At 41.8% G+C, this 23,321-nt stretch overlaps 1 non-coding gene across 1 annotated transcript; it reads left to right on the top strand.

Moving 5' to 3' along the window:
• Positions 1–5,349: 5,349 nt before the first annotated feature.
• LOC126029154 (U6 spliceosomal RNA) lies at positions 5,350–5,453 on the top strand. The gene has a single exon (XR_007502806.1). It is a non-coding gene; the product is annotated as a U6 spliceosomal RNA (small nuclear RNA).
• The last annotated feature ends 17,868 nt before the right edge of the window (positions 5,454–23,321 follow it).

Here is a 23,321-nt window from a genome sequence, read left to right as displayed (position 1 = left end):
CCATCCCCAGAAACCTGGATACACATTCTTCTCCAATGTACATAGGACATTCTCCAGGATAGACTACATGCTGGCACATAAAACGTAGCTCCATAATATTAAGTGGATAGATATTTTGCAGACTACCTTTGCTGACCACAAGGCTCTGAAATTATTTGTGAATTCCAAAGGGACACAGAAGAAAAACTTTAACACTTGGAAGTTAAGCAGCCTCATACTGAATAACCAGTGGGTCCGAGATGAAATCAAGAAGGAAATGAAAAGGTTCCTGGAGGGACCGAGAGATAGCTCAGCGGCGTTTGCCTTGCAAGCAGCCGATCCAGGACCAAAGGTGGTTGGTTCGAATCCCAGTGTCCCATATGGTCTCCCGTGCCTGCCAGGAGCTATTTCTGAGCAGACAGCCAGGAGTAACCTCTGAACACCGCCGGGTGTGGCCCAAAACCCCCCCCCCAAAAAAAAGAAAGGTTCCTGGAAACAAATGACAATAAAGACACAAACTATCAGAACTTATGGGACACAGCAAAAGCAGTACTGAGAGGAAAATTTATAGCTTTGCAAGCACACATCAGGAAGGAAGAAGGAGCTTACCTGAGTAGCTTAATGACACAGCTAATAGAAATAGAAAGTGCTAAAAAAAAAAAAAGGACCCAAAAATAGGGAGACAAAAGAAAATAACAAAGCTGAGAGCAGAGATCAATGAAGTGGAAACCCAAAAAGCAATCCGAAAGATCAACGAGAGCAGAAGTTGGTTCTTTGAAAAAATAAACAAGATTGATAGACCACTGGCAAAACTAACAAAGAAAGAGAGAGAGAGAAACTTGATAACTCGTATTAGGAATGAAAAAGGAGAGATCACTACTGATATGGTAGAGATTCAAAGGGTAATCAGAAACTACTTTGAGAAACTCTACGCCACTAAAAATGAGAACCTGGAAGAAATGGATAAATTCTTGGACTCTTATAATCTTCCACGGTTGAATGAAGAGGATGTAGCATATCTAAACACCCCCATCACTATTGATGAAATTAAAATGGTAATCAAATGTCTGCCCAAAAACAAAAGCCCAGGCCCAGATGGATTCACTTATGAATTCTTTCAAACTTTCCAAGAGGAACTACTACCAATCCTGGCAAGACTCTTTCATGAAATTGAACAAACAGAAACACTTCCAAATAGCTTTTATGAAGCCAACATCACCTTGATACCTAAACCAGACAGAGATGCTACAAAAAAAGAAAATTACAGACCAATATCTCTGATGAATACAGATGCAAAGATCCTCAACAAAATCCTGGCAAATAGGATTCAATGCCTCATTAAGAAGATCATCCACCACGATCAAGTAGGTTTCATCCCAGGAATGCAAGGATGGTTTAACATCCGTATATCTATCAACGTAATACACAACATCAACAACAAGAAAAATAAAAACCACATGATCATATCAATAGATGCAGAGAAAGCATTTGATAAGGTCCAACACCCATTCTTGATCAAAACTCTCAGCAAGATGGGAATGGAAGGAACCTTTCTCAATATAGTTAAGGCCATCTACCACAAGCCAGTGGCAAATATTATCCTCAATGGAGAAAAACTAAAAGCCTTCCCTCTAAATTCTGGCACAAGACAAGGCTGTCCTCTTTCACCACTCCTATTCAACATAGCACTGGAAGTACTTGCTATAGCGATTAGGCAAGAAAAAGATATCAAGGAAATCCAGATAGGAAAGGAAGAAGTCAAGCTCTCACTGTTTGCAGATGACATGATACTCTACCTAGAAAACCCTAAAGACTCTACCAAAAAGCTTCTAGAAACAATAGGCTCATATAGCAAGGTGGCAGGCTACAAAATTAACACACAAAAATCAATGGCCTTTCTATACAGCAAGAGTAATAAGGAAGAAATGGACATTAAGAAAACAACCCCATTCACAATAGTGCCACTTAGACTCAAATACCTTGGAATCAACTTGACTAAAAATGTGAAGGAACTATACAAAGAAAACTATAAAACTCTGCTCCAAGAAATAAGAGAGGACACGCGGAAATGGAAACACATACCCTGCTCATGGATTGGCAGGATTAATATAATCAAAATGGCAATACTCCCCAAGGCATTATACAGATTTAATGTGATCCCTCTAAAGATACCCATGACATTCTTCAAAGAAGTGGATCAGGCACTTTTGAAATTTGTTTGGAACAATAAACACCCTAGAATAGCTAAAGCAATCATTGGGAAAAAGAATATGGAAGGAATTACTTTCCCCAGCTTTAAACTTTACTACAAAGCAACAGTTATCAAAACAGCATGGTATTGGAATAAGGACAGGACCTCAGATCAGTGGAATAGGCTTGAATACTCTTCCCCAGACAAACAATCACCTAATTTTCGATAAAGGAGCAGGAAATTCTAAATGGAGCAGGGAAAGCCTCTTCAACAAGTGGTATTGGCACAACTGGATAGCCACTTGCAAAAAATTGAACTTAGAACCCCAGCTAACATCATGTACAAAGGTAAAATCCAAATGGATTAAATACCTCGATATCAGCCCCAAAACCATAAGATATATAGAACAACACATAGGCAAAACACTCCAGGACATTGAGACTACAGGCATCTTCAAGGAGGAAACTGCACTCTCCAAGCAAGTGAAAGCAGAGATTAACAGATGGGAATATATTAAGCTGAGAAGCTTCTGCACCTCAAAGGAAATAGTGCCCAGGATACAAGAGCCACCCACTGAGTGGGAGAAACTATTCACCCAATACCCATCAGATAAGGGGCTAATCTCCAAAATATACAAAGCACTGACAGAACTTTACAAGAAAAAAAAATCTAATCCCATCAAAAAATGGGGAGAAGAAATGAACAGACACTTTGACAAAGAAGAAATACAAATGGCCAAAAGACACATGAAAAAATGCTCCACGTCACTAATCATCAGGGAGATGCAAATCAAAACAATGATGAGATACCACCTCACACCACAGGGAATGGCACACATCATAAAGAATGAGAATAAACAGTGTTTTCGGGGATGTGGAGAGAAAGGAACTCTTATCCACTGCTGGTGGGAATGCCATCTAGTTCAACCTTTTTGGAAAGCGATATGGAGATTCCTCCAAAAACTGGAAATCGAGTTCCCATACAATCCAGCTATACCACTCCTAGAAATATACCCTAGGAACTCAAAAATACAATACAAAAACCCCTTCCTTACACCTATATTCATTGCAGCACTATTTACCATAGCAAGACTCTGGAAACAACCAAGATGCCCTTCAACAGACGAATGGCTAAAGAAACTGTGGTACATATACACAATCGAATATTATGCAGCTGTCAGGAGAGATCAAGTCATGAAATTTTCCTATACATGGATGTACACGGAATCTATTATGCTGAGTGAAATAAGTCAGAGAGAGAGAGAGAGAGAGAGAGAGAGAGAGAGAGAGAGAGAGAGAAATGCAGAATGGTCTCACTCATCTATGGGTTTTAAGAAAAATGAAAGATATTCTTGCAGTTATAATTTTCAGACACAAAAGTGAAAGGAGCTGGAAGTTCCAGCTCACCTCAGGAAGCTCACCACAAAGAGTGATGAGTTTAGTTAGAGAAATAACTACATTTTGAACTTTCCTAATAATGAGAATGTATGAGGGAAATGGAAAGCCTGTCTAGAATACAGGCGGGGGTTGGGTGGGGAGGAGGGAGATTTGGGACATTGGTGATGGGAATGTTGCACTGGTGATAAGTGGTGTTCTTTACATGACTGAAACCCAAACACTATCATGTATGTAATCAAGGTGTTTAAATAAATAAATAAATAAATAAAACTACTCATTGAGATTAAGTTAAAAAAAAAAGAAATAAACACACTAAGAATATAACCATTGAGGTGATAAACATACAGAAAAAATATAGATATCCTTATAAAGTCTTTTGAGATATTCTTGCAGGGGATAAGATCCAGGGCTCCTTTTCATCCCACATTGTGGTCTTACTGAGTTTGAGAAATGGTTTGCAGCAATAAGGGATCAGGTAATGTCCTTGAGCTGGGAGTCCTTCTGGAGCTGAATCTGGTAGATTGCAACAGTCCTCATTTAGGGGTGAGTGTGAGAAGGACCGCATAGAATGAGTCAGCAGGAGTGGTGGTCACAACTTCCTGTCAGGGCATGAGATGTGAAGGTGAGAGCGTTTCCTTTTGCGTTGGAAGCTGGATGGTGTCCTACTGGGGCAGGAGGTCGATCTCAGTACCTAATGAGTTAATAACTAAGGGTAAAGAGGGTTAAATAGGAAAGGATAACAGATCAGGATTGAGGAAACTAGAGGATAGAATGAGTTCGTGGGTGGGGGGAAAGGAGTAATATATAAGAGGGGCTAAATACAATATAGGCATGGATTGTTTACATTATAGATTGGGCAAACAGAGAGGAGTTCACTGTATACAAACTCATGTACACTTATAGACAAACATTAGAGATCTATTCATAAGTTGTTGGAGGTGCTGACCCTCATAGAATGAATCTCAGTGCTTAAGAAATAATTGATTTAAGAAAAGATAAATAGTTAAAATAGGGTTAGGAAAGAAAGGGGAAAAAGAAAAATAGAAAAAGAGAGAGAAAGGGGGAGAAAAAATAAGTTAAAAATGTGGCTGGCACCTCAGAATTGGAAGGTTTTCCAATTTCTAGGCACTTCATCAATGGCAGGGGTGTGTTGCATTAAATAATTAACGATGGTGGTGGATGGTGAAGGATGGAGGGATTTTTCTCTGCCATCCCAGGCCACGTGGCTCCGCAATCCCCATTCAGCTTGCGGGTCTCAGGTTTAGGTGAATGGCGGAATCAGACTCATCCAGAGACAGGCATCAGGAAGTATCAGCTTTATTCATGCTCTATCCACCACATGTGTGGCCTATATCATAACCTTTTAAGCATTCAATCATTCTTAGCTAGCCCTGCATCTTAACTCCTTTCAGCCATCTTCCCTTTGACCTCCAAGCTGGCCAAAGACCAAAAAGAGCCACTAATCCTCTGGGTCAAAAGCTTTATCTACCTTTTCCAAGACCCCTCCCAGGAATGGGCGGGATCTTGCAGGTAAGGTCAAGTTACCTACGAAGAAAGGAGGGATGAGGCTTCAGGGGTGAACTCTAGTAAATGAATCATTCAGAGTTAGATTGTGAATGGAGCATTTTAGGATAAGCATGATTTTCACCTCTAGAGTACTAAGCAATATGGTAGGGAGCACTATAGAAGGTGTTTACCCTATGTAATATCATCTGCCATGTCTTATGCATCGAGGTTCCTTTCCTAAAAAAGAAATTGACAGCATGGGCTTTATGATGTAATAGTAACATAGGTTGTGCTATGCTAAAATTCGAAGGATACAGAGAAGATTAGCATGGCCCCTTCGCAAGCATGACACGCAAATTTGTGAAGTGTTCCATATTTTTAACCCAAACACAATCATGTATGTAATCAAGGTGTTTAAATAAAATATAAAAAAAAGAAATAAAATGAAGTAAAGTAAATTAAAAAAATAGTAACATAGGTTAAATTGAAAAAAAAAGGAGAAGGAAATAAGAAGATAGAAAGAAAAGAAAAAAGAAAAGGGATAATAGTAATTTGCAAAAACATACTCAATGAGTGGGACCTGTAACATAAGTCTGTGGTACACAGTTGTCTGTTTCAGTGGTCGCAATAGTTATAGGCTTTAGATACTACTAGAAGAAATAATCAGAAGAAAATGGTTAAATTGGGGTCTTTTATCAAGACATTATCATAATGAGCACTGTATATGGTATCTAATTTAATAGAGGGCTGAAATTGAAAAATTAGGGTGTCCGGGGCCGGGCAGTGGCGCTGGAGGTAAGGTGCCTGCCTTGCCTGCGCTAGCCTAGGACGGACCGCGGTTCGATCCCCTGGCGTCCCATATGGTCCCCCAAGCCAGGAGCGACTTCTGAGCGCATAGCCAGGAGTAACCCCTGAGCGTCACAGGGTGTGGCCCAAAAAAACAAAAGAAAAAAAAAAAAGAAAAATTAGGGTGTTTATCCTATATCTCCATGAACCACTGTGGACAAAGAAGCTGAAGAGTTATTTTATACCTATAAAATCAAGGCATTAGAACATATTGATAGTAAGCACTGCAGCGGGAGTCCCTGGTTTGCAATCATATTTTGCACCTTGTTCTGTGGATAAATACATTAGGATATTATTATAGGCCTTTGTAGTGAGAAGTTGATTGAACACCTGTTCACTCTAAACAACTGTTTTCATTGTTGCCGATTTCTTTATGGTATATAAGATAGTAGAGGCTTTGCGTTTCTCCTCTTCCACTGGATTTGATCACTTCTCCTCACTATATCCTGGTACTTACAGTGTTCGGAGTTTCTGCTATTTAGACCATTGTGTTCTTCATGGATATGTGTGTATACATTCATATGTATATACATATATATGTATGGATATATTCTAAAACCTCACATAAGTGCTATCATTCTGTATTTATCCTTCTTCTTCTTCTTCTTCTTCCTTCTTCTTCTTCTTCTTCTTCTTCTTCTTCTTCTTCTTCTTCTTCTTCTTCTTCTTCTTCTTCTTCTTCTTCTTCTTCTTCTTCTTCTTCTTCTTCTTCTTCTTCTTCTTCTTCTTCTTCTTCTTCTTCTTCTTCTTCTTCTTCTGGCTTACTTCATTGAACATAATATTTTCTAGTTCCATCCATGTTGCAACACAGTCTCCCATTAGCTGAGAACATTCTGTCCCTGCTCTCACCTGGAGATGTCCAGGTTTCAAACCACACTCCACTCAACCCACGAGTCTCAGACACAGAACCATATTGCTTTTTCCCCTACCCCCAAAGCCTTCTAAAAAATACCTAAAATACACCAAAAACAAAAAAACTAAAAAAAAAAATCTAAAAAGCATGAATACCGGAGCACCATAATAGGGTCTTCCAAGGCCCTTTGTGATGTGTGGTCTTCTCTGTCTATTGTATTGTTTGGCTTTGACAGTCTTGGAAATGCTCCTTCCAGAAGGTGGGAGTATTTCTGTGGGGTCTGCAGTTTCACACAAGAAACCAGACAGACTCACTGGAAAAAATGCATTTTCAGCCAGAGTTTGCTGAGTAGCTTCTTGGATCTTGCTGAGACAACCAAACTTCCTTTCCTTGTGCCTTTTATTAGCCAGAGCTTAACATAAATCACCTGAGGTCAGGGCTGATGTGATTGAAGGTACTTGTACTGTTGTATACGCAAACAGTTCCATGGGATTATTATGTTACTGATCCTACCCTGATTGGTGATTGTGCCCTACCCTAGGGTGTGACCTGGCATTCTACTCCCACCCTAGGGTGGTACCTGATTAGGATGTATAAAAGCAAGGGTCTGTGGAAGTCAGGAGCTTTTTACTGGGGCTGATTCTGGGGCTTTTGGATTGTGAATAATTGCATTGATGTTACACAGCACCTGAAAGTATCTCTGGTCCAGGAGGGCATCTGCATCTTTGCTCATCTCATCTCTTGTCTGACTGTCCTTAGGCCCATCTGCACTAATAAGATTCTGTAACCTGGTATTTTTCTTAAGAGCTTTCTCCAGTTTCTTCACTTGATGTTTATAAAGTCTAAATTCACTCAGTGTAGGCCTGCTTTCTAAATCTTTCTGGAGACTCAGCTTGTCACTTAAATGTGCATCGATCTTACATCTTGCTTCTCTAAGTTGATTCTGTAATGACATTAGCAGGCCTTTATAAGTTTTGTTCACCAACATTAGTATATCTGTTAAGTAGCTGTTAACTAAAAGCTGTGCTTTAGTTATCATCTTATTCAGAGACAGCTGTTTCTTTTTTTCATCCCATACAAAAGAAACATTGTGAAATCTGCAGATAATTTTAATTCCACATCAAGTTAAGTCTTGTACAGTAGTAGCATTTGTCTTTAGTAAACCCCATATATATACTGGGGGGTATTCATATTTGGCTTGCTCTTGACTGTGATCAGGAATCACTTCAAACCAGGTTCAGGAGACCATATTAGTACTGGGGGATCAAACCCAGGTTAGCGGCATAGAAGGCAAGTGCCCTTACCTGCTGTCCTATCTCTCCAGCCCTTGACTAAAAAATAAGTAAACAGTTTATATTAGAATGGCAGATTTTCATCAACAGAGAGAACCCCTAAAGTGAACTGGAGGCTTTTTGGTTTGTTTGTTTGTTTGGTTGGTTGGTTGTTTTGGGGAAGAGGAGTTTGGGCACATCTGGCCATATTCAGGGGTTTCCACTCTGACATCTCATACATATTGTCCCAAACACCACTAGGAGCAATTCCTTGTGATCCTGGTGGCCTCTAAATACTGCTGAGAGAGGATATCCCCCCACCTCAGACACTGTGGTAGCTGAGATTGAAGGGAAACCCAAGCATTCAGTTCTGCATGGCTTTATCTGTTGTTAGCTTTTTATTTTGTTTTGTTTTGAATTACGTCCAATGGTTCACAGGGGTTACTCCTGGCTCTGCACTCAGAAATTACTCCTAGTAAGTTTGGGAGACCATATGGTATGCAGGGGATCAAACCTCTGTCAGTCATGAGAAAGGAAAATGCCCTCCCTACTGTGCTATCACTCCAGTCCTCACATTTTTTAAAATAATCTTCAACAGAGATAGACGATATTTGCTGCCCAAATTGCTTGCTGGAAGCACTTATTTACTGGTACATTCAACCCTTTAGGCAACTTGCTAAGAGTAAGACTTGGCGTCTGAATTGAGACTTTCTTTGCCAGAAAAAAATTTTATATCATAAAATTTAAAAACATGACTTTGTCCTGAGAAACAACTCACTCAGGGAACTAGAACCAAGTAATAAAAATAAAGTCACCCTCACATGGTCAATTATGTCTCCCTTAAAAGAATAATATCAGCTATTCCCAGATATTAGGCCCCAATTCTCCAAGTGGGGGGATCACATATTAGAAATGACAGAGATGGGGCTGGAGAGATACATGGAGGTAAGGCGTTTGCCTTGCATGTAGAAGGACGGTGATTCGAATCCTGGCACCCCATATGGTCCCCCGAGCCTGCCAGGAGAGATTTCTGAGCATAGAACCAGGAGTAACCCCTGAGCACTGCTGATTGTGACCCAAAACAAACAAAAAATGAAAAAAAGAAAAGAAATCACAGACAGGGCCAGAGTGATAGCACAGTGGCAGGGCATTTGCTTTGCACACAACTCACCCAGGACAGACCTGGGTTAGATCTCTGGCATCCCATATGGTCCTCCAAAGCCAGGAGCCATTTCTGAGCACATAGCCAGAAGTAACCCCTGAGCATCACTGGGTGTGGCCCAAAAAAACAAAACAAAAAAAGAGTTTAGAAATCACAGAGAAACCTGAAGCTCTACTACAAAGCCATAGTGATCAAAACAACATGGTATTGGAACTAAGACAGACTTTTAGACCAATGGTTCAGAATAGAATATCCAGTGACAAACCCCCAAGTATATGGTCAATTAATCTTTCACAAAGGAGCTTAAAAACTTGAAATAGAATAAATGCAGTCTCTTCAACAAATGATGTTGGAAAAATTGGATAACCATATGTAAGAAATTAAAGACTGACCCATATATCTCACACTTTACAAAAAAGTCAATCCAAAGTGGATTAAAGACCTTGAGTTTAGACCCAAATGCATAAAGATCATTGAGGAACACATAGGCAGAACACTCCAAGACTTAGACCTCAAAGAATTCTTTGATGATAGAATGCCAATGGCAAGGACTATGAATAAATGGGACTACATCAAACTAAAAAGTTTCTGTATGGCAAAAGAAGCATGGAGTTAAACCAGAAGAGAGCTAACTTGAGTGGAAGAAAATGTTTGCGTTCAACACATGAGATAAACATTGATTAAAAAATATTTGAAGGTCCTGAGAGATAGCATAGCGGTGGGGCATTTGCCTTGCACACAGCCGACCTAGGACGGACAGTGGTTCAAATCCCAGCACCCCATATGGTCCCCTGAGACAGTCAGGAGCTATTTCTGAACGCAGAGCAAGGAGTAACCCCTGAGTGTCGCCGGTTGTAACCCAAAAACCAAAAATAAAAAATAAAATAAAATAAAAATTTAATATCTAGGATATACAAAGTACTCACAAAGGTTAACTCCACAAAATCTAAAAACTACATCATAAAATGGGGAGAGAAAATGAACAGACACTTCTCTGAGGAGGACCAACAGATGCCCAACATCTCTGTCAACTGATGCTGATGGTACTGGGTAGCAACTGGGTACACAAGAGCACCAGTCCCTGTATCCACTAGCCTTTCTGACTTTATGTTTGCTGTAAATTATACTTGCTTAAGCTTCCAAGTCTAATTAGCTTGAAAGCTCCTCCTTCTCCTAGAGGTCAGAGGTTGTGAAGGAGGTCACCCAGAGGGATGCTGAGTACAAACAAGGCTCCCTGTAGACAGATTTAACTCTCTAACGTCCAAGAAAAACTCAGTGGGGAGAAAGCCATTAATTCCTATGAGCAAGAAAATTCAGGGGCTGGAGAAATAGCACAGCGGATAAAGTACTTGCCTTGAACACAGCCTACCTGGGTTCCATCCCCGGCATCCCATGTGGTACTCTAAGAATCATCAAGTGTGGCCAAAAACTAACAAACAAAAAAGACAATCATGGTGGCCCTTTTTGTTTGTCTTTAACATTCCTTAAATTAGGCTTAGTGATGTCAGCCTCATCTTTTAATACTAAGAATGAATTCTACACTACTAAAATGAATTTACACTGAGTGGAATTCTGGTCTAATCCTGCCCAATGAGTACAGAGTTGCCAGTTCAGAACAATATTGCAAAACTGTGGTCTACTCAGTTCTGAGGGTCTGTAAAGATCTCCCCCAAGATCTTGCCTGCTTTCTGCTTCTGCACACTCAGGATTTCTCGGATACATTCCTGAGATTCCCCCATATGCCGGGCTGGCTTCTAAGTTCTCCTAAGTGTTTCTGCTCAAGTACCTCAAAAAGTATCTCCTGTGTTTAATTCAGAGGACTTGACTCTCAAGGTCCCAGGTGTGGATTTTCTACTGGTACTGCCATTTTTGTTTCTAGATTTTTCTTTTATTCTCTCTCTCTCTCTCTCTCTCTCTCTCTCTCTCTCTCTCTCTCTCTCTCTCTCTCTCTCTCTCTCTCTCTCTCTCTCTCTCTCTCTCTCGTTAAAGGGGGTTGGTGGGGGAATCACACCTAGCAGTGCTTGAGGACAACTCTACCATTTCATGCCAATCAAGTGCCCCACTGATGTCCCTCCAAGGCTTTTCTAAATGTTTTCTTGTTCTTGTTTGTTTGTTTTTTTTGTTTTTGTTTTTCAGCCACACTTGGTGCTGCTCAGGGGTTACTCCTGGCTATGTGCTCAAAAATCACTCCTGGCTTGGAGGACCATATGGGACTCGAGGGGGACCGAACCACGTCCATCCTAGGCTAGCGTGCACAAGGCCTTATCCCTTGTGTACCGCTCAGGCCCCTGTTTTCTTGTTCTTGATGCAAGAAGAAAAGCTGATGACCTACTGGTGCCCAATTAGGTCCAAAGTGTGGGGGTACAGCAATAGCAGAAAGGATAAGAAAGTTCTCCAAGAGACGAAGTAGAAGGCTACGTCAGGATATTCCTGCTGGAGCCCATGTAACCAACCACAAAACCCAAGCCTGTTTTTCTGCTTTTCGCCTAATCTGATTTATCAGACACACACTGTACCAAATGCCCCCTTTTGTTCTATTGAGCCTATTTAGTTTCAGGTGCTTTTTTTAACCTAAGTAATGTTTAACCTAAGAATGAACTCATTCCCTGCTCTGTTATGCATATCCTTTATTCTCACTAGTATGAGAGAAGCTTGCTTCCCATAAAGATTTGTCAATTGCATGATAGGCAACTGTCTGTGTCCTTCTTTCAGAGGGTCAATCCCAGGTCTCGAGAAATAACTTTCACACAAAGGTTTAAATTCCCTTCGGTTCCAAGGTCCTATTTCTCAGTCAGGGCACAGATGGCAGGTACCCTGTCTTCTCCTCTCCTCATTTCAGTCACTCACTTGGTCTCTGCTCCATGGTCCCTGGCACTATCTTGTACCCACTAACTTATGGCCGGGATCCTTCCTAGAATACTCACCTCCCAGTCAATTAGCACAATGAGGAGGGCTCTTGTCTCGAGCTCAGTCAACTCAGGTTCAACACCAGAATTGCATATGGTCCCCTGAGCACTGTTAGGAGTGATTCCTGAGCACAGAGCCAGGAGCTTGCTCTGAGCACCGCCAAGTGTAGCTAAAAGCCAAAAATGGAGTGTTGTGGGGGGAGGGGCAGGGAGTTCAAGGAGGGAGAGAATATGCTTTGAATGTGCAAGGCTCTGAGTTCAATTCACCAAGCAACACACAGACAGATCCTGTACTGAAGGGTGTGACCCCAAACCCAAAGCTAAAATATTACAGGATCTGGAACTCTCTAATGACCATTACAGTGTTTGATTTTAGAAGCAGAGTTCTTTCTACTTAAAATGCTATACATGTCAGGGTGTGAGAAAGAGAAAACATCATATATGTCAAAATATTTGCATTGCAAATATAATTATTTGTTAAAATATTTCTCCTTGAAGGTGTTTAAATATTTTAAGACACTCTAAAAAACAGAATGTGAACATCACAGTAGAGTTTGGTGATTTGAAGATATCAGTCCTCAGCCTGGTCCTTTTTGTTTCTTTGTGTGTTGTTTGGGGGACACACCCAGCAGTACTCAGTGGTTACTCCTGACTCTATGCTTAGGAATCACTCCTGGCAATGCTTAGGGGACCATATGGGATGCCAAGGATTGAACCTGGGTTGGCAGCTGCATGCAAGGTAAGTGCCCTACCTGCTGTGTTCTCATTCCAGCCCACCTGGTCTGCTTCCATCTGACCCTCATACAACCCTTCTGGGCCTGTGCTCTCTGATTCACAGGAAGGAAAGGTAATCTCAAGAGTTGCCCCTCTAGAAGTAGAAAGCCTGTCTAGAGTATAGGTGGGGGGTGGGGTGGGGAGAAGGGAGATTCGGGACATTGGTGATGGGAATGTTGCACCGGTGAAGGGGGTGTTCTTTACATGACTGAAACACAACTACAATCATATTTGTAATCAAAGTGTTTAAATAGAGATATTAATAAAACAAAAGAGAGAGAAAGTTGCCCCTCTAGGAGACAATCCTTGGATGAACTGTAGTCCTCATCAAAGTAAGCACAACTCGAAGAGCCTTCTGCCCTCCAGTCAGGATCTGCTCTGTGCTTTATCATTTCAGCCCCAATCATTATGTGACAGGCACTGACATTGCTTTTCTTCTGCCTTTCAGCTAAGGAAAACAAAACCATGAAGGATAAAATGCCTTGTCCCTTCGGGCAGGAGAGATAGCGCAGCAGTGGAGCATTTGCCTTGCACATAGCCCATCCAGGATAAATGGTGGGTTTGCAGAATAGTCTCATTCATCTGTGGTATTTAAAAAAAATAAAAGAGTATGATAATAATATCCAGAGACAATATAGATGAGGACCAGAAAGACCAGCCCACAATATAAAGCTTATCATAAAGATAAGCAAAGTTAGAGAAAAAACTGTACCAACAACTACCATGACAATGATAATGAGAGAGAGAGAGAAATAGAATGCCTATCTCGAAGACAGGCAGGGAGTGGGAAAGGAGGGAAATGGGAAACATTGGGGCAAGATGTTACACTGGTGGATAATGTAAAAAAGAAAATGGGGCCGGGAAGGTGGCGCTAGAAGTAAGGTGTCTGCCTTGCAAGCGCTAGCCAAGGAAAGATAGCGACCGCGGTTCGATTCCCCGGCAACCCATATGGTTCCCCCAAGCCAGGGGTGATTTCTGAGCGCTTAGCCAGGAGTAGCCTCTGAGCATCAAATGGGTGTGGCCCAATAAACCTAAAAAGAAAAAAGAAAAGAAAATGATTTGGGGCAGGGAAAAAAAAAGAAAATGAGTTGAAACAATTCCTACATTTTTCTAGATCCTAATCTCTGACTATCCCCTCAGGAAGACTCTCCTCCCAAAATGCTGAATATGACACTTCTTAAAGACATATTTAATAGTTTTACACTAGCAATAAATGGAGAAAATCAAAAGTCTAACCAGAGTTTCAACACCATTTCTTTACATGTATGACAATTCCTCACTCTCTGAGACATGTGCATGCTTTTAAACAGACATTTTCTAGCTTCTACTCTCTGGAAGAAATTAAATCTTTTTTTTTTTTTTTTTTTAAGAAATTAAATCTTTAGTGTTATGTTTGCACTCCTAGCAGTGGGATACAGTAAGACAGAAAGAGTAAGAGTGAAAGTGAGAGGGGAAGAGGGAGAGAGTGATGGAGGAAAAATGAGCAAAAGAGCAAAGAAAGAAATAAAATTAGTTAATTCTTTTTTGTTTGTTTGTTTTGGGCCACACCTGGTGACACTTAGGGGTTACTCCTGGCTGTGCACTCAGAAATCGCTCCCGGCTTAGGGGATCATATGGGACGCCAGGGGATCGAACCTCGTCCGTCCTAGGCTAGCGAGGGCAAGGCAGACGCCTTACCAATTGCATCACAGCTCCAGCCCCAAAATTAGCTAATAATTTTTACAACGTTGAGAGAGAGAGAGAGAGAGAGAGAGAGAGAGAGAGAGAGAGTCAGAGAAAGAGGGAGAGAGAGAAAGAGAGAGGGAAAGAGACAGAATAAAATTAGGCTGATAATTTTGACCATGTTTTCTGGGCAAAACCTTTGAAAAACATGGAATGCAGAAGAGCAAAAGCCCATAACTGTATTGAGTGAGTGACCTTTGTTCTTTGTTCACTTTATGTCCCATAATCACTCCAACAACTGTTCCTCCAAAAGATTCTGCAGGGGCCAATCGAGGTGACTCACTAAGAAAAATGAGATCAATGAGGCTGCGGTGTGAGCACCCAGGGCTGGGACTTTGCTATGGTTAGGCTAGCAAAGCATGGCACCCCTTACTCAGCTGAATCAAATAAGAAATTAAATCAGGGTAGGAATGAATGAATCACATGAGCATTTGGGGGAGGGGGTGAGAGCCCTAAGCCATGTTCAAGGGGCCCATAGAACACCCCTCAGCAATGCTGAGCTGGCCCCTCTCAGAGCATCCCTCACCAGCCACTAAGTGTTCCCTAGCTTTATAAAAAGAATCACAGAGCATGAGGCTGGAGTGATAGCACAGCAGGGAGGGCATCTGTCTGCCTCACATAAGGCAGGCCCAGGTTCCATCCCCAGCATTCCATATGGTCCCCCCAGCCTGCCAGGAGTAATTTCTGAGTTTAGAGCCAGAGATAACTCCTGCTTGCCATTGGGTGTAGCCCCAAAATAAACAAACAGAAAACACAGAACGTGGGACCAGCCTGCAGCTGAGCAGGGATCCCTGGCACCCCATATCTTTCCCCAAGCCTACCAGGAGTGATCCCTGAGGAACGAGCCAGGAATAAGCCTCTGAGCACTGCTGTGAGTGGTTCTGAGCACAAAGCCTGGAGAGCAGCCCTTTAGCCCTCTGGTTGAGGCACAGAAAAAAAAAAAAAGAAAGAAAAAAAGAAAAAAAAAAAAAAAAAAAAAAAAAAAAACAAAAACCAGGAGACTTAAAAAGTTTTTTTCCTAGAAAGTGAAGGTGAACTCAGGGTGGGGAGCAAGGATTGTGTAATAGTGTATATAACAGACAAGAAAGAAAAAGAACTTTCTGTTCAAGGGAAAGTGGAACTGGCAGAGCACACGGAAGGGGAATTCCAAATAAACATAATGAACAGCATTACCTAGACCACAATATTGGGAATACATAGCAGGAACAAGCCATTGTGAGGAAGAAACATTTAGCAATTATGAAGAGACATAAGAAACACAGCCAGAGTCCAACTGGGAGACTCTGGATCTAGACTGCTGCAAGTTGCCAAATACCTGAACTCTCTTTCAAAAATATGCAGTGTATCTGTTTATTACCATTTATACTTTTCAGACCAATCTGGTTAGTGATCATATATTTTGCTACTCATTTGCATTTTCTGTTAATAGGCATTAGATGTGCATTTGCCTTTGATCTTTAATTGTTAAATCAAATACTTAATTATTAATTATTAATTGATTTATTGACTTATTTGTTTAATTGCTTAAATGCACGTACATATGAATATCAAGTATGTAAAAATCAACAGATGTGCTACAGTGAAAGTACAGCAGGGAAGGTGCTTCCCTTTCATCCACGGACCCCAGATCAATCCCCCTGTACCATGTATGGTCCCCAGAGCACAGCCAGAAATCAATCCTAAACACAGAGCCAGGAATAACCTCTGAGCACCTCTGAGAGTAGCACTAAAATCTCCACCACCATCACCAAAATTAAATTAATGAAATAAATGCCTAATTCAAACATAGATGAAGACAGCATTAGGGAATCCCAGAACCCCTCTTACTCCTACCCCTCCCCTGCCTACTAGGTGCTTTTTCATCTCACTATCTCTTTTGATTTTCAGTATCTCTGGCAGTGTCCAGAAGCTACTTCCTGCCCAGCCATCAAGGTCATTCTCAGGAGTGCTCAGGGGATTGGGCAGTGCCAGGGCTGAACCAGGACATCTGTGGGCAAGGTCTGTCCTCCAGCCCAGGCGCACTGGACTTTACTCACATTTTTGTTTTATTTTGCTTTTGGGGTCACACCCAGCTGTGCTTAGGGCTTACTCCTGGCTCTGTGCTTATGTATCACACCTGGCAGAACTAATGGACCATACGGGATGCTGGGAACAAAACTCAGGTCGACTATGTGCAAAACAAGCACCCCACCTGCTATATTATTACTCTAGCACAAGAAAAGTTTCCCTTGCCTTGATTCTTCAACTCAGTGCTCTAGGCCTTGAGAATTCTCCATTGCTTTTATATTTACACATTTATTTTTGGTCTGTGACTAAATGAATATTATGTAATATTCACTGACAAATGCAATTATTTCTAATATTTCATTTGAGACCCCAAATATTACAAATATGAAGTCTGTAATGTTTTTTTTTATGCCTCACGGGAATCCATCTTTTTTGTTGTCTATTTGGGGAGACCACACCCAGTAGTGCTCAGGGATAATTCCTAGCTCTGTGCTCAGGAGCAAAACCTAACAGTGCTTGGGGACCATTTTCATGCTGGAATCCTACTGGGGTCAGAAGGAGGCAAAGTCTTTAACTTAACCCTGTACTTCTCTCTGGGCCCTTCCCTGGAATTTATAATGGTATTAGAAGTGGATGAGGTGCCCGAGAGATTATAGTCAGTAGGGCACTTAGCCTTGTATTCAGGCAACTCGGGTTTGACCCCTGACACCCCACAATGTCTCTTGAGTCTTCCACAGTAGTTCCCTGAGTACAGAACCATGAGTAAGTCCTTAAAAAAAAAAAAGCAAAAATAAAAACAAGTGGATGAAAAATTCAATTCAATTGTTTTGCCTGGACCAAGCAGATAACTCAAAGGGCTAGTAAATAAGCTTTGCACCCAGGAGCTCTGGATTCATGCCCAGTACCACATCCCACCAAGTACTGCCTACTATGGCTCCCCAAACAAAGAAACAGTGACAAAAATCATGCTCATAAATTAGTAAGAACCTCCCCCAAAGTATTGACTGGATGAAGAAACACCAACAACAGAAAAAGGTTTCTAACTGTTGATCACCATGGGAGAGAGTGTGTGCATCCTTACGGTGCAACTTTTTTGTTTTGTTTTGTTTTGTTTTGTTTTTGGGCCACACCCGGTGACGTTCAGGGATTATTCCTGGCTATGCGCTCAGAAGTCGCTCCTGGCTTGGGGGACCATATGGGATGCCGGGGGATAAAACCGCGGTCCGTCCCAGGCTAGCGCAGGCAAGGCAGGCACCTTATCTCTAGCGCACCACCCGGTCCCTTTACGGTGCAACTTTAAAGACAGAGTTTGACAGTGTCTAAAAGGAAAAAGAGGGACTGGAGTGACAGCACAGAGCAGTTGCCTTCACGCGGTCGACCCAGGATCAATCCCCAGCATCCCATGTGGTCTCCTGAGCCTGCCAGGAATGATTTCTGAGCACAGAGCACAGGAGTAACCCAAACACTGTCATGTGTGGGCCAAAAAAACAAATAATAATAATAATAGTCAAGATTTAATATCCAATACACAGAGGGCCTGAGGAGGGGGGCAGTAAGGCATCTATCGGGAAAAGAACAGCAAAAGCAGTCCCAATGATGCTAAATGACCCATAACACAGAAACCAAGACACAGCCTGAGTCCCAGTGTGAACAAGAGCAGCTTCCAGTCCTCGGGTTGTAAGATCTGAATTATTCCTGTGCTGCTGACAAACGACACGGCCCTTTGTGAGGGCCACCAGAACTGGGCTTTAGCTCTCCATCTAGAGACAGGAAAATTTTGGGACTCTTTGAATGGAGTTCCTGAGTGGAAGGAAGATTCCAGGGTAATGTTGATGCACCAGAAATCATTGCAGGGTTTCTCCCTGGGCCAAAGGCTTGAAAAGAGACATTATGCCTGGGAAAGCAGGTTGGGGAAAGGTTCAGGAGGAGGATAGGAACAGATGGTGGAAAGTTGGTGAACAATTCTTTTTTTTTTTTTTTTTTTTTTTTGGTTTTTCGGGCCACACCCGTTTGACACTCAGGGGTTACTCCTGGCTAAGTGCTCAGAAATCGCCCCTGGCTTGGGGGGACCATATGGGATGCCAGGGGATCGAACCACGATCCTGATCCTTGGCTAGTGCTCACAAGGCAGACACCTCACCTGTAGCGCCACCTCGCCGCCCCGGTGAACATTTCTGAAGTTCCTCTTCCTGCTCTGGGAAAGGCCCATCATGGAGCTGCAGGGAAAGAGCGGGGACTTTGGCATCACAAACTCCAGGTCTGGCTCTGTGTGACCTAAAAGGTGATCCTAGAGCTGACTACCCTGTCAGGCAGGGAGAGGGAACTTTCTTACTGGTTCCTATGGGATCTTCACACAATGCCGCATACAGAGCAGTCAATCATTAACCTTTTATCATTTCTAGCTGTTGCCTACACATTCCTGTCCCTCTTTCAGAGAGAGAGAGAGAGACAGAGAGAGACAGAGACAGAGAGAGACAGAGACAGAGAGAAAGAGAGACAGAGAGAGAGAGAGAAAGAGAGAGAGAGAGAGAGAGAGAGAGAGAGAGAGAGAGAGAGAGAGAGAGAGAGAGAGAGACCAGGTTTGCTACTTTAGTGTTGATAAAGTTAAAAGTTGATGAATATAGGAGCTGGAGCAGAGTAGAGTGGGGAGGGTATTAGCCATGCACATGGCCTGGGTTTGAACCCCCAGCATCCCATATAGTCCCCTGAGCACCATGAGAAATGACCCCCGAGTGCAGAGCCAGTAGTAACTCCTGAGCAGCACCAGGCATGACCCAAAAACCAAACCATACCAAGCCAAACAAAAAGCTGATGAGCATAGCAAGAGATGTCTTCAGAGTGATCATGAGCTGAATGTCACCTACAGAAACCATGGCACAGCCATAAAAGGTCATTTCTCTTGTAAAAGCAACCTCATTAAAGCCATAAAAGATTACACAGGGAGGGGCTGGAGAGATAGCATGGATGTAGGGTGTTTGCCTTGCATGCAGAAGGATGGTGGTTCGAATCCCAGCATCCCATATGGTCCTGCCAGGAGCAATTTCTGAGTGTAGAGCCAGGAGTAACCCTTGAGCCCTGCCGGGTGTGACTCAAAAACCAATAAATAAATAAATAAATAAATTACACAGGGTGGCACCAGAGCGATAACACAGCCAACTTGAGATTGATCCCTGGCACCCCCCATAAAGTCCCCCCAAGCCCTCTGGGAGTGATCCCTGAATTCATTGCCAGTCATGGGCCCAAGCCAACAACACTTGAAGGGCCTTTCCTCAGCCTCCTTCCACCAGTCTTAATCTTCAGAAGACATTTCTATTTATATCACAATCCAGGGAGATTGGATCTAGCACTTTTTTCTCTTAGAAAATAAGAACTCCCCTAGCCAAAACAATAAAATGGTTCACAATATTTTTATCATGGTTAGATAACCTTGCTTGTTTAGGAAAATAACATCTAAAGCAGATACACCTCTAGCCACCTTTTATACAAACAGTTCAGTAGATCACTTTCTATTTATTTATTTGGGAGGCCACAACCAGAGGTGCTCAAGGGTTACTCCTGGCTGTGCACTCAGATATTGCTCCTGGCAGACACAGGGACCATATGGGATGCAGGAATCAAACCTGGATCTGTCCCAGGTCAGCAACATGCAAGGCAAATGCCTACTGCTGTGCTATCTCTCCGGCCCCCGATCACTTTCTTTTTTTCTTTTCCTTTTTTTTGGGGGGAAAGGTCACACCCGGCAGTGCTCAGGGGTTACTCCTGGCTCTACGCTCAGAAATTACCCCTGGCAGGCACAGGGGACCATATGGGATGCCGGGATTCGAACCACCGTCCTTCTGTATGAAAGGCAAACACTTTACCTCCATGTTATCTCTCCAGCCCCATCAGATCACTTTCTTAAACATCCTAAAACACCATCATTCCAAACTACTAAATACAAAATGGGAAAACTAAGGAAGACACTACAGTTGGGGATATGGAGAGAAATTCTAGCAAATTTCCAAGTCCATCAAAATGCTTGAGCCATATAGATGAGGACCTAATATCAACAATTAATATTTTAACAATAGAGATCAAGGAGTCACTAGACTGCAAAATTAGAGATATATAGATATATAATTCAACCTACTCAAAGAACTCTTTCAGAAGATGAGAGAATACATACAAATGGAACTGAAGGAACTGAAAAACATGTTAGAAAGCCATAATAGTGGAATTACAAAGGTGGAGAATTGAATAGATGAACTTGAAGACAAATTGCAAGCCAGCAGTGATAAATCAAAATATAAAAGAGACAAAAAAGTGAGGAAAATGTAAGGTACTTAATGAAAAAAGACAACATAAGTAATATCTGAATTATAGGAATGCCAAAAGGGGAGGAGAAAAGGAAAGGGGAAGAACAAGTAGTGAGGGAGATAACCGCAGAGAGCTTTCCCATCCTCTAGAAAGAGGGCTTTTCTACAAATACAAGAAGCAAAAAGAGTGCCAGACAAAATAGACCTTAGCAGAACAATACCAAGACATTTAGTAATCCAAATGGAGAGAGAGAGAGAGAGAGAGAGAGAGAGAGAGAGAGAGAGAGAGAGAGAGAGAGAGAGAGAGAGAGAGAGAGAGAGATGAACTCTTTAAAGTGGTAAGGGAGAAGAAAAACCTCAAGTATAAAGGAATAAGAATCAAGCCAGATTTTTCATTTGAAACAATCCAAGCAAGAAAGGAGTGGAATGACATATTCAAACTACTGAAAGAAACTTTCAACCTAGAATCCACTACCCAAAAAATAACTCATTTACATGGGAGGGAGGATTAAAAACATTCTCAGGTAAAAAAGAACTCGCAATATTCATGCTAATGAAACCAACCCTATATGAACTACTCATAGAGCAATTACATAAATAAAATTTCCAATTGTAACAACAACAACAACCCTATACCAATATAATTGCTCAACTGCCCTTTCTGTGAATTATTTCCTTAAATATCTATGGAGTAAACTCTCCCATCAAAAGGTAAAAAGTAGAGGGTTGGATCAGGAAACAAAACCCAGACATCTGCTGCCTGCAGGAAACACACTAAAAGTTCAGATTAGACACAATCTCCGAGTAAAAGTATGAAAAACAAAAAAGCTGGGACATAGCCCGGAGAGATAGCACAGCGGCGTTTGCCTTGCAAGCAGCCGATCCAGGACCAAAGTTGGTTGGTTGAATCCCGGTGTCCCATATGGTCCCCCGTGCCTGCCAGGAGCTATTTCTGAGTAGACAGCCAGGAGTAACCCCTAAGCACTGCCAGGTGTGGTCCAAAAACCAAAAAAAAAAAAAAAAGCTGGGACAGCATACTTATATCAGACAAAATTGCATTCAACTTTAAGAAAGACTTAGAGACAAAGATGAACGACTACTTCCTGATCAGGGGAAAATAGACGAAAAAGTACTAACTCTGATCAACACTTATGCACCAAATATAGAATGAGCAAAATAGGTAAGACTATTTTTTTTAATTTTTATTGTGACCAAAGTGCATTACAAATCTTTCACTGCATCATTTATGGTACATAGTGACAATGAATGAGGGGCATTCCCACCACCAGTGATGTCCTCCGTCCGTCCCTATTCCCAGTATGAATCCCACATCTCCCTCCTCAAACCCCCAGTATGCCAGTGCAACTGGTCTCCACTTTACAGTTTGTTGTAGATTGAGCATCCATTCCACTGTCATTGGAGATAAAAAGGATAAGAAAAAGGGGAGAAAAAAATTTGGTGACAACTACCAAAAAAAGAAAGGAGAAAAGAAAAAAAAATGGAAGAAAAAAGAAAAAAAATGGACCTGGCAAATAAAAATAAAAATAAATCTCTAAATAATAACCACAAGTGTGAAAAAGAAAGAGAAAAGTGGAAGAACAAAGAGAAGGAAAATAAAGTCAAAAACTAACAAATCAAAACAAAACAAGAAAAAGTATGGGTGCTGGAGTGCTAGGGTTTGACATTCCCCCCACTTTTTTTTTTTTTTTTTTGCATAGGCACAGTAAGCATTGGGGAAGAAAGGGAATTCCCATGGCCTAAGAGATTCAGGGTTTCTCTATCCTTGAAGCATACCATCATGGGATCAACTCCTGGTTCCATATATGCTCATTACCCCATTCCAAAGGCTTTTTTGTGATGCCAAGAAAGTTTCCTCTCGGTTGTGTGTGAGAAAATCAAGCCACTGTAGCTAGCGATCTTGGTATAGGTTATACAGGTTATAGGTCAGGGTCTAGGATAGAGTCTCTAGGTTCTAAAGGCTCCTATCCATCGTTGTTGTGGAGTTCAGTCTTCTGTAACACTTGCTCCCTGTTTTCGTTAAATCCCTAAGCCGAAGCCTAGGATACTATGGATCCAAAGGTTCTGCTCAGTCTCTGTTGTCCAAGTTGGACCTCTGCAATAATACATCTTGTTGTTGTTGTTGTTGTTGTTTTTTATGTGTCCTGGACTACAGCCTAGGGTGGGGTTTTCCTTATTAGTCCCAAGGTAGGCTCTGTTCAGTCACAGTTGTCAAAGTCAGTTTTCAGTTGTTGGTGCTCTTATTTTTCACAGTTCAAAGGACGATAGCTCTTCTGATTTCCATTTAGTGTTAGGTGATGTGATAGGACAGCCTGGTCTTAGGTCAAGTTTTTCTTTCCTTGTTGTCATATCAAAACTGGCACAAGTTGGTGCCAGAGTAGTGGGGTTTTTTTG

Source organism: Suncus etruscus, chromosome 14, assembly GCF_024139225.1.
Source record: "Suncus etruscus isolate mSunEtr1 chromosome 14, mSunEtr1.pri.cur, whole genome shotgun sequence".
NCBI lineage: Eukaryota > Metazoa > Chordata > Mammalia > Eulipotyphla > Soricidae > Suncus > Suncus etruscus.
Note: the sequence above shows the minus strand (reverse complement) of the source record. Positions and strands in the feature narration are given on the sequence as shown.